Below are 12,819 nucleotides of genomic sequence, written 5' to 3' on the forward strand. Positions count from 1 at the left end.
TTGAGGATGGTTTCAAAATACGGTATGTGGCTGGGTCTGTGGGTGGGTTTCAAAAGAACCTTCTCCCTTTGTTGATGGAAATTGTTCACTCTCTTAATAGTGCTGAGAAGGACACAAAGCCAATGGTCCCAAGAACCCCCATGGCAGCTGACTTCTTAGAAACTATCATTCTGAGACATATTCACTGAGCAGTGGGTGCTAAGACGCTCAGCTCAGTTCCCAGCACGGCACCGTGAGTGGTCAAAGGGCAAGAGAGCAAGGCAAAGATCCACAAGCTGGAGTTTCAGTGCAGCCTCCCATCAGCCCCAAGCTTGGTGAGGAGAAAGCTGACAACACCCCAAGTGCAGACTAGGCACAAAAGCTAATTTCCATTAGGGAATTAAAAAAACAAAACAAGAAGCAAAACACCCAAGCTTTGGTAAGATGGAAGCAATGCCATTCAGTTGAGTAGGAGGAAGGAGAAGCGCTCATGGGCCTTATTCAGCCAGCTGGCTTACTCCTCTTCTGCAGGAAACCCACCCTGCACCCCGGCTGCATTAACAATTCCAGAAGCAGTCGCTCTCTGCTGATACTTCAGAATTTCACAGTCTTTTGGAATTTTGTCATCTTCATCAGACAGGAATGTTTCTTGATAGAAAATCAATTGTACTTATCTTCTTTGTACCTCAGCACAACACCACGCTGCCTGCTACATAATCAATTTGCTATTTGAACTAAAAATCTCTTCAACAAATACATAAGCACCTATACCACAGAGATGGCCCAGCCACCTCTGTGCCAATGGCAAGTATGAAACCTGTCCCAGTGTTCACCCCGTCCTGGTAGCTGCAACTATACCTTGAGCCTGTGACATATGCTTCCTTGTTCTCTCCTGGACCACAGACACACAAAGGCAGGCACACACCCTGCTAGCAGAAGTGTGTAAGTGCTTGTGGAAGGCATGGGGGTTAGGAGCAGGGACTCCTTGGGGGGGGGGGGGACATCCTTTGAACTGCACAGGAATCTTGTTCTAACGCCATGAAATGTCAGTCTGGGCGAGTTCTACTTTGCACACACATGCACACCCTAGACCCCGTGTGCCTGGAAGCAAGAGGCACTTCTCAGCTATCTTTTGAGGCCATACTTTGCTTTCCCTGCTCAGAGCTGGCTCTCAGATGCAGACCCACTTCTTCCTCACAGCAGCAACAGCACATGGTGAGGTAAGTCTGACAGAGAAGTGACCCCTTGTCAGTTGAAATGAAACAGGCTGCTTCAAATTGTTTTCCTGCTTATCTTGTCACCAGTGTGTGTAAGCAAGTGCTTGGTCAGGGACTGCACGCACCAGGCCCGAGGGAGGCGCTGTTACCAGTGTTCTTCCCTGCCAACAACCAAGCAGGAGCATTGTGAGCTTTTGTTTTGTTTTTTCTTTTCTGTTGTTAAATTCAACCCCACACTGTAATTATAGTCACTAGAAATCTAGTATCATCTGGTGGCAACCAGCACAATGAATAATCAAGATGAATTATGTCTGTCAGGTCAGCAAAACCAGACAGTTACATTTGAACCCCTTTCAAAGGGTTTCAGTAGGTTGCCCTAATGCCCAGTGATTTTGTTTAGCCAGTAATTCCTGCTGGAAAGTCAATTATCCTGGGAGCTCCTATTGGCTGAAAGACATTTAATGGGGGATCACTGTGCTTCTGTTATGTCAGCTGTTTACTGTGGCAGTTCAATTTCCAACTCTGCAGCTAGAGATCTGAGGCTGATGCTCACGGGAGAACTCTTTATCAGTCCCCAAGATGAAAACACTGGGTTTTTGCTAATTACAGTAACTTGCAGGCATTCCAAAGGCTCAGTTGGAGGGGAAGGACCTAATCCACAACCCTGAATGCGTGGCTTCAGCAGTGGGGGAGGGGCATGAGAACAAGCATGCAGTGTGGCCACCTTAGGGCTATGTGTGAAAATAAACACCCAAGTGCCAGCAGAGCTCCACAGACAGCAAAGAGAAGAACGCTGGGGGGTGCGGAGGGGGTGGGAGAGAGACTGGTATCTACCATGTCTCCACGTTCTCCAGCTCTACCCCAAATGCAAGGAATTCTAAGCATTGGTTATAGCCATTTTGTAGGAAGCAGCTTAGAATGTGTTTGGTGGAGAGGAGTCAGCAACAGGGGTGGGATGGACGGAGTGGAGGAGAAGGAAGAATTGTGAACGACACACCATAAAGTGCACATCAAATGCACTCCAATGTTTGCTACAGTGACAGGTTTTTAGCCAGAAACATCTCTAACCCAGTGACCACAGAGCACAGTGGCCACGGGACAGAAATGAGACACTGAAATTTATTATTATTAACTTAAATGCAAGGCAAAAAGGGTGTCTGGATGTATGTGATGTATGGAGTCTTCCTCCTGTTCCAAGGCAAGGATAGCCCCTCATTTTGGGGGGAAGGTTCAAGATAGGGTTTCTCTGTGTAAACCTAACTGTCTTGGAACTTGCTCTGTAGACCAGGTTGGCCTCCCCCTCAGAGATCCGTCTACGTCTGTCTCCCAAGTGCTAGGATTAACAGAGTGTGCCCAGCAACAGGCCATTTCTTAGTTTAAAATATTTGGTTGGGGCTATGCAGAAATCTCTCATATTATTATTTCATCTTGAGGCAGCTACCCTTTACTCAACCTTACAGGGTTGGTTTTGTTTTGTTTTGTTTTAGCTATAGTGAGACTAACCCCGCATCTTGCCTGCCCACATCACAGTGCAGCTGGGATGACTGTTTCTTCATGAAGCCTGCTAGTTTCCCTTCTGGGCTGTCACCTCATGTTCTGGTCACCTGTGCCTCATCATCTTAAATCTTGAGCACCCTGAGGGCATCCTTAGCCCCCAGCACAGAGACAGCACCGATAGCTGTTGAGAGGCATGGTGTTTCCCTGGGACTCACTGTCTCCTCTGTCGCCCCTTCTGCCTACAATGAAAGAGCTGATTACAGCTCTCTTCACTGTTTACAATTCTGACTGGATGCTATAAATGAATGCTATAAATAGCTCACTTATGCGATTCAGGTTTTCTTGACCTACCATCAGGATGTGGATGTAATTAACTAAAAAGTTACCAGCCCTAAAATAATTTTTCTTAGACATCAAGTGTGGCTGACAGACTGCAGTAGCGGGGGGGGGGGGGGGATATGGAAAATAGAAGCAGACAGAGAATGGGTCAAACACATGCCAAGAGACATCTCAACCTCTATGATTCCGAGGGGTCTGGTCTGTAAGGAGAAGAGTCACTGCCTGCCGGGAACAGGCTTTGAAGCCACTGGCACAGGCAGCAGGATTACAGAGCCCAGGACTGGGGTTAAAGGGAAATAAGGGTAGATTATCAACAGTAGCCAATGGTTACTTATTGCCATTTACAGCCTCTTCAGCCTCCTTTTACTTCAGAAATCCCTTTTAACATCTTTGATCTCACCAGGAGCTCACAGGAAACTGACAGTTTGTCTCTAAATACTCACCGAAAGACTAGTTTTAGCTGCCATACCCACATTCAACTCATTTCCCCCAGGGGAACCAGACTATTTTGCCTTCAAAAAGGTAGTGAAAGAAGACTGGGAGGAGAGAAAGGGGCAGGAAGCCAGCATCTGCATGGAGCATCTGCCTGAGTGTATGGCACCTTAGATGACTTTCCTACTTAATCCTACAAATGAAATGCTTTGAGTTGGAGAAAACATGAGTCAGAGAACTGAAAGGCCACTTGCTGTAGGTCTCACAGCTCCTAACTGGTATTGCCTGGCTTGCTTGGTGCCGAACTCCTACCTCCTGGATTGCAAAGAACAGCATAATGTGTTCTGCACAGGGGACTTAAGTATGCACTGAAGAGAAAGAAAGAGGCAGAGAGAGTCTGTCTACGGAATGGCCAAACCGTGGCCTGGGTGGTCCATTAATGAGAGAATCTTTTATTCCTGCTTCTTCTCACTGGCTTCATCTGGGTATTTCAGCCAAATGAAAACGAGCCCTTCATGCCCTATCAAGGGACAGCAAAAGGGGCAACCATTACCTCTACCTCCAAAATAGTAGTAGACTGTCTACTCTACGATGACCGCTTTCCCACAGGTGAAAGGAGATCAGGAGGAAGGGAAGTGGAGGAAGAGGAGAGAAGAGATTACACGTTTTAAGGGACCCAAGGAATGTTACATGTACATTTAAAGGTTTCAAAATAAAATAAGTCAGTCTTAAATGACTGCTATTCAAAATTAAAACACCAAACCTCTAATTTCTCAGTCCCAACAGATCAACAAATCAGAGAAGTGAAGAGATCATTCTTTGAAAATCTAAAAAGCTGCCCGTGGAGGAGAAGCCAGGCTCTTAGTTCCAGCCGGCAACACTGCAGCAGCTGGGCAGAACTGGCCAGGAATTTCTCTGCTCTAGGATAAAGGCCTTCTTAGAACTGCCTCTGCTTGGCAATGGAGAAAGCCATCCATCTTAGGAAGCAAGCAGCTGCCTGGTTCCAGACGACTATCTATCTGGAATCTCCTGGTCTGGAGCCCCACCACCACACACACACACACACACACACAAACACACATCTCCTGGTCTGGAGCCCCACCACCACCACACACACACACACACACACACACACACACAAGCCCCACCACCACCACACACACACACACACACACAGACACACACACACACACAAGGTGGGCTGGACCATGTGGCTTTCTCTTTTGGGAAACAAAACTACGATGATAAATTTAATTCAGTCCAGAGGTCCTGGAGAACACACACACACACACACACACACACACACACACAAGGTGGGCTGGACCATGTGGCTTTCTCTTTTGGGAAACAAAACTACGATGATAAATTTCATTCAGTCCAGAGGTCCTGGAGAACCCACCAGGTAAAGCAAGCTGCGGAGGAAAAGCTTTCTAAAACAAAAGTGGTCCCCACCCTACCAAGCGGGTCACACCAAGAGTCAGAAAAACAAGATGTCATGCATACATATAGTAAGGCTAAAATACCCAAACACCAAGTGCTTGGGAGGTAGAAGGCTGAAGTTTGAGTGGCCTGGAGGAATATGGGCTGAGGGGAGATTTATAGTTCAAATGAGCATGGGGTGGGGGTAAACAAGGCGTGTTTTGGCAGGAGGGTGTAAGTATGTCTAATGGCAGGAGGGTGTAAGTATGCCTAATGTTTAAAGTGGAAACAGGCTGTGAGATGCCTAGAATACCAGGAGGAAAACTTAAACTCTCAACTGCGAGCAGTGGGGAGGCAGCAGGCAATTTCTGAAATGAAAAGAAGACGAAACCAATATTCTGCATAGCTTTAACAAGCTACTTTTGTTGGAAAAATAATCTACACGTATGGATGTACAGGCAGACACCTAAGGGAGCCAGGGCTGTGGCCGTCTTGAACTTTGCAGGCGTTTTCCTGTTCCAGTCATTCACATACAAACTTCTGAGCGCCCAGGCTATACTAGACTGTCTAAGGTTCCGAGGGGAAGAAACAGAAGACAGATCAAAGCCTCCAGTTTAGTGAAGCTTAGTGGAGGGAGAGAAACAATTTTAAACAGCCTCTGTGCTAAGGATGTAGCTTAATGGTAGTGCTCACTCCTGGTTCAATTCCCAACACTGTGGGAGGAAACGAAACAAAATAAATTCCATTTATGTCTATGAGGTTTTAGAAAGATTGATTTTTAAAATTTTTATTTTATATATACAGGTATTTTGCCTATATGTATGTCTGTGTACCACATGCGTGTGTCCCTGGAGGCCACAAAAGATTGTCATATACCCTGGACCTGGTTGTTAGCTACCATGTGGGTGCTAGGAATCAAACTCTGGTCTATGGAAGAGCAGCCAGTGTTATTAACCGCCAAATCCATGGCTCTAGCCACTGTCTATGGTTTCCTTAAGCATTTTTTTTCCTACAGTAGCTCTTTTCCTTTTTTTTTTTTTGAAACAGGGTCTTAACAGTTATAGCCTGGCCTGGAATGTGCTATGTAGACCAAGCTGGCCTTGAATCCATAATAAAACATCTGTCTGTCTCTGCCTCCTAAGTGCTGGGTTTAAAGGCATGCACCTCCACATCCAGCCCTGCATTAATTCTTAAGTTATTTTAAAATACTTTTTATCTTATGAGTATGTGTGTGTTTGTGTATATGTGCCATGTGCATGCAGGAGCCCTAAGAGCTGAGAAGAGGGCAGCAGATCCCTGGAACTGGAGTTACAGTGGCACTAAGCCATGTGGGTGCTGGGAAGTCAGTGTTCTTAACCACAGACCCATTTCACTAGTCCCTACATTTACTTCTGACCTACTGCATATTCCCTGTCCCTCACCCTGGTAATGAAGACCAGTACTTAGGTAGCTCTGAAGGGACAGAGCAGCCTACCATAGAGCAACTCCTTTATAGCAGCTAGTCTCTCAGGCAAAACAATAGTCCGACTCTTCACTTATTAAATATCCTTTTAATGCCCCCAGTGGTGATTTATAGTGCCAATATAATGTCTGTATAAATAATGATGGGTAGGAGGCTTTGCCCACTGAGAACCTGGGCGGGGTGGGGGCTGGGCAGCAGAACCAGGGAGAATGGCTCTCCTAAAGAACAGGCAGCTCAGAGCATCAGCTGGATTGGGCGAGGGAATGAAAGAGAGGATGACTGAATTCTCACGGGAGAGAAGTATGCTCTTGTGCAAACAGAGAGGAAACCAGGCAGGGGATCAAGCAGGAAGCCTTTGAGCACTAATGAAAACAGAGCACTGTCTAGGGGATGGGGTGACAATACCCGTCCCACAGCTAGGAAGAAAGCCAGGTTAGAGAAGCAGAAGCCAGAGGCTTTAGTATTGCCGAGTGGGGAAGGTCTAATATTAGCAAATGCCTCCAGACCCAAGAAGGCTTGGCTTTTGTTTCCCCTTGGATTGGAGGTGGCAGGAATAACCCCAGCAGACCACGCCCCTAAGACCTCAGGAGCCAGCACTGCATTCCTCAGAGCCCTACCTCCCTGGAGCCGGAGCCTGACTTTAAAGCAGTTAAGTATCTAGGCTATTTTAGGATTACTCCTTGACCACCTGGAATATCTTATTAAAGCACAGCTCAGATGTCCGAAGCAATTTTAGTTCCCATCCCTCATTTCTCCTCAAGGCAAAAATTAACCCTTTCCCTAGGGTTAAGCACAGGGGTGAAGCTACCACTAACTCTCTACTAACTAACTCTTCTTTACGTTCTGACACCTGTAAGACATGTCGTTAAAGAGAGAGAGCAAGAGAAAGGGAAGGAAGAAAAGAAAGAAAAAAACTTTTCCTTAAACACCTTTATGCAAACTGGTAGCATGTGCACCTTGAGCATTCTCTGAAACAACAGAACGGCTATGCACTTCCTGTCTATTCGCCATAATCTGGAAGATATGGGCCCCAAAGGCAAGGACCTCGGCAAATTCCTAGGAACTGCCTCTCAAGGAGTCATTAGCAAAATCACCAGGCTTCAAAGCGCTCATCTTAAGCTCTTGGGAGCCAACGAATTGTTCTGAAATACACTCCTTATCTGAGTACTGAGGCTGAGTATGGCTGGGGTTTCCCTTCTACAATAAGCACACATAACTACTTTTGTCCAGATCCATGGCTCAGTATTATACGTGCCATATATGTGACAGCTTTACTGATGACCTGGCTGGTGGTGTGATGTTAAAAATCTATCTCCTGGGTCTTAGCATGAAGGAAAGAAAGCCACTCCTGGTCTCATCCCACTTTAACAGACTGCAGGAGAAGGTAAGGGGAAGGGTTACAGGGGACTCCTAAGGGGAGGGGGGAGCCCCAGGAAGTAAAACAGATACTGTTAGAAGCACACAGATAAGATCAGGATTACTGCTCTTAACTAAAGCACTCCAGCCCTGGGAGCACTGGAGTTAGAACTATCAGATGCTCACCTTCCGCTGTCAGGTAACTTCAGCAGGAACCAGAAAGAGCTTGCCCACCTCCTGAGCAACAGAGATCATTCAAACTCAGTGGTTTGGAAAAAGAGCCAAGTGACACTTTTTCTGATTAAGCAGCAGAAAGGGGGCAGGGTGAGGAAAAGAGACATGATTCTACATTTTCAATCTAGGCACAAAATCACATCACAGAATCAAGAGCACTGGCCAGAAATGAGGTGTTCTCATGAAACAAGGAGAAACGCCAAAATAGAAAGTACAGTTGGTGATGAGAAGACCCGATGCCAGGCAGTGACTCTGTGGAACCCAGCACTCTAGCCCTTCCCAACCTCCCAGCTGTTTCTTGGGCTTCCAAGAGCCTGTGAGGACAACTAGGATGTAAGAGGGAAAAGGCTGAGAGATTAGGAGACTGGCCAGCCGCTGCTGTGCACGGCTCTTACGTCACAATTTAAACGTATGGGAAGCAAACATTTAAGAAAAAACCTACCACGCGTCAGCTTATAAATGTTTTTTAAAAACTGCTCTTGTTTGTTTGTTGTTTGTTTTGTCGGGTTCTTGTGTAGCGAGTGGGCCAGAACTTTCTAACTTCCTGTTTCGAACTCCCAAATGCTGGGATGGCACACATGAGCTACCAGGCCCAGGCTAACATTTCACTTCACTATTTACTTACATGTGTGTCTGTATAGATATGTGTGGTATATGTGGGTACCGTGCAGGTACTCACAGAGGGTGTCAGATCCAGAAGCTGGAGTTAAGGGGGCTGTGAGCCACCCAACACAGTGGGGTTTGGGGTGGGAGTGGGGAGATAGTACTTCCAAGAGCAGCAAGTGCTCTTAACCACCGAGCCATCTCTCTAGCCCCTCAGGTTTACTTTTTAGACTCTAGGTTTGTACTCTGACTATAAAAACACGAATAAAGGGTGAGGCTTAGCTTTGTGGTTAAAAAGCTTGCCTGGCCCGTAGCAGAGCCTGGGTTCAATCTTCAGCACTACAAAAGCAGTAGACAAGAAACCACGCACAGACACAGCATCGCGCACATTCACAAGAGAAAAGCCAGCTGAAGTACAACACGTGGGGCTACTGTTTTTGTTAAAAATATAAATAAAAAGGTAATTTTTAAAAGCCTGAAAAGGTATAGACTTACCAAGAAACCACCCCAAAGTCCTGCTGACTTTTACTTCATACATTTTAAGGTATATGTCATTTTTACTTCTCAAATACTTTAAAATACATTTGACAGACATAATGAATCAAATTTGTAATCCCAGTACTTGGGAAGCAGAGGCAGGAAGATTCTAAGCTTGAGGACAGCAAAGGCCAGAGTGATATCCTGTCTCAAATTTTTGAAAATTGTATTTTATTTTATTAAGACAGAGTTTCACTACGCAACCCTGGCTGGCCTGGAGTTTGTTACATAGACCGGCCTATCCTTGAACTCACAGAGATCTACCTGCCTCGGGCTCCCAAGTACTGAACTAAAAGTGTGTACCACCATTAATTAAATTTTACAAATGACACTTTAGCATTTACTTAAATAATAAAAAATGTCCAGACTATCAGGTAATAAAAGCAGAGCACAAAACTGTATATAAAATAAAATAATAAACATATAGTAGGCATTTTCCTTTAAAATACAAAGGAAATACCACAAATGTTTATAGTTCTAGCTAAGTTATATGACTGTGGTTGATTGTTACCTTTTCTTTATAAATTTGTATATTCTCCATATTTCCTAACTGAGCCCAAATGACTCCTACGATCGGAGAGAAAACAGCAGGAGTTATATAGACCGACTGATTACTGAGACAGGTCTTAGGCAGCCTGGGCTGTGGACTGGCGTGTGTGCTGATGACGACGCTGAATTACTGGCCCTCTCTGCACTGCGGAATTTAAGACACCACACCCCCAGCCTATGAGGTGCTGGGGACTGAACCCAAAGCTTTGTGAGTCTAGACAAGTCTTCATAAAGCTGTTTTTAAAGTAATGAAACCATTGAGAGACTCTACCTACCTCTTCCCTGTTCTGTCTGCAAGGAAGCAGAAGGCAGCGCAGGGCCTTCCTGCTGAGACCACATACAGGCTACTTCCCTCTTTCCTCATCTGCCCTTAGACAGACAGACAAAAGGAATGATGAGAGGTCCCGGCTCAGTGAACTAGAGCCAGTCATGGTCACAGGACAAAAGTCCTAGCTGTTAAAACACATAGGAGAAAAAAAAAGAAAAAGAAAGAAACAAAACCACTAGCAAGGAAAGGATATTTTGAGGTGGAAAAACTACTGACTCCTCTAATTCTGAACAAAGCCTACAGAAATCCTAGTCTACTCCTCCCCACAGAGCTAAGCACTGGAATCGAGAACTGAAGGGAAGTAGGAGCAAGTGCTAAAGCTGAGCGCTCGCGAGCTTGCCTGCCCGTAGCAGAGCCTGGGTTCAATCTTCAGCACTACAAAAGCAGCAGCAAGAAAGCAGGCACAGACACAGCATCACGCACATTCACAAGAGAAAAGCCAGCTGAAGTACATACAACACGTGGGGCTACTGTTTTTGTTAAACAAAATATGTGATTTGAAACATCTAAAAAGGTATAGACTTACCAAGAAACCACCCCCAGGTGACTTCTACCTCACACATGTTAACCTACATGTCAAGGTTACTTCTCACAGAGCTCTAGTCAGCTTCAACACTGGCCCCTACTCCTATTGTTGCCCAACTTGATTTTTAAATTTAAAGTTTAATTATTACTTTTTAATGTATTTATTGGGGGGAGGGGCTGTGAGCCTTGTCTCCTTCCACTGCATGAGTCCTAGGGGGCCAGACTTAGGTCACCAGGCAACTAGCTGCATCTCTGTCAGCTGAGCATCAAGCTCTGTTTCTTTATCTTTTCTTTTTTGAGACAGGGTCTCACCAGGTATCCTCAGTTGGCTTGGAACTCACTATTTAGAACAGACTATCCTTGAACACATAGAGATTTGCCTGCCTGCCTGCCTCTGCCTTTTGAATGCTGAGATTAAAAGCATGTGCTACCATGCTGGGGGCTGAAGGGGAAGAAAGGGCAACTACAGCTCTTACCAGGGGTGAGGGCTGGGGATTTAATTGTTTCCCCAACCCTAGACGCCAAGGTGCCTGTCTCAGGTGTATCAAGAGCCAGAACAGAAATCACTACAGAAGAGCCTGCCAGGTTAGAGGGGCACACGGCTTTGCCGCCGTCAGCCCAGAGCGCCCACTGCAAGTCAGCCTCTGACTAGGCACAAGCCTATGAGTCTCAGCTGCTAAGCAGAGCCTAGCACAGGCGAAACCAAACACCCTTAAGTGGACAGTCTTTTACAAATAAAGCCCTACCAAATGAGCTTACAAAGAAGACAGAGCAAAGCCCCACAGGAGGAAACCAACAATTACACAGGTGAGGACAGAACAAAGGAAAAACACGCAGGCAAATTCAAAAGCGTGTGTCAAAAGAATGGTGAAATGTGGATACTTAAAGGGACACTGAGGAAAGTCTTCCCGCTTCTTCTGTATGCTTGAAGCGTCCATAACAAAAAATTTTAACAAACCCTATGATTCATAGTTTAAAAAAACCAAAGGTATCTCTTTTAAAATTATTTATTTATTTATTTTCAATTTAGGTGTGTGTGTGCATGTTGTATGTATACAGGTGCTTCTCAGAAGCCAGAAGAGGGTGTGATATCCTGAGGAGCAAGAGTTATAATCATTTGTGAACTGTCTGGAAATTGAACTAAGGTCCTCTGGGAAACAGCCTGTGCTCTTAACTGCTGAGCCATCTTTCCAGGCCCCAAATTAAAGGTATCTTAATATATATATAAAAGGAATACAAATAATTTTGTTTTGTTTTTTCAAGACATGGTTTCTCTGTGTTGTGTAGCCCTGGCTGTCCTGGAACTTACTCTATAGACCAGGCTGGCCTCGAAATCAGAAATCCACCTGCTTCTGCCTCCCAAGTGCTGGGATCAAAGGCATGTGCCACCAATGCCTGGCTCAAATAATTGTTAAAACAAGCAAATTTCTAAATGCCAAAAATTTATAAATATATTGATTAATTTTAAAAAGTGGAATAAAAAGGGCTGAAAAGGGAATGTGAAATTAGAAAAATGAATGTGAAAAAGTGAAGGTTTTAAAAGATAGTAGACTGAATAATAACAAACTCTTCAACAAGAAAAACAGAGCAAGGGGAGAGAAACCAACGGTCAGCATGGGGACCCAGGATCTAAAGAGCTCAGAACAAAGCATAAAACAGCAAAAGAGACAAAGAAACATTTCATACCTGCCTGCCAGAGCTGAATTTATTACAAACAATAAAAATCTTTTCAAAATCTTAGTAAGGAGATAAAGTGAAGTTAGAGAGCTGAGTACACGGAGAGATGACGGAAAACTACATGAGCGTGATCACTCTCGAGAGGGAGGGGCTGACTGTCCAAGGGAAAGCGGAGACAAAGCACAAGAGGCTCCGACGAACAGCGTCAGGAGTTAGAAACAACTGCCTAGGTGCTGTGGTTTGATAAGAGGATAAAGGATGCACATTATAATCTAGAAGTAACCAATAAAACCGTGCTGGGGACAGCTGCAAGCTGGAGGCTCAGCGGGTAGAGGTGCTTGCTGTCCGGCCCGACAACCGAAGTTGGAATCCCAGGAGCTCCATGGGGGAAAGGGAGAAATGAATCCTACAAGCTGACCTTCAACCTTCACATGCACACCACGGCATGTACTGGTACACACACTCTAAATAAATAAAGTTTTCAAAATGCCTGCCATCTCAGCAACTCGGGTGGCTAAGGCAAGAGCATGGCTCAAGCTGGGGAGGTGGAGACCAATCTAGGCAACAGAGGGAGACCCACAGCTCAAAAAAAAAAAAAAAAAAGAAAGTATGTAAGAGATAAAGAATGAATAAAGGCAACAATTAAATAAATGAAGAAATGAAGA

The 12,819-nt window shown here is 45.1% G+C and overlaps 1 protein-coding gene across 5 annotated transcripts in view; it reads right to left on the reverse strand.

Annotated features, from left to right (window-relative positions):
- The window catches only part of Arid3b (AT rich interactive domain 3B (BRIGHT-like)), a 46,495-nt gene that overhangs the window by 20,300 nt on the left and 13,376 nt on the right, over positions 1–12,819 (reverse strand). The window lies entirely within an intron of this gene.

The sequence above is a fragment of the Mus musculus genome, chromosome 9, assembly GCF_000001635.26.
Source record: "Mus musculus strain C57BL/6J chromosome 9, GRCm38.p6 C57BL/6J".
NCBI classification, from domain to species: Eukaryota; Metazoa; Chordata; class Mammalia; order Rodentia; family Muridae; genus Mus; species Mus musculus.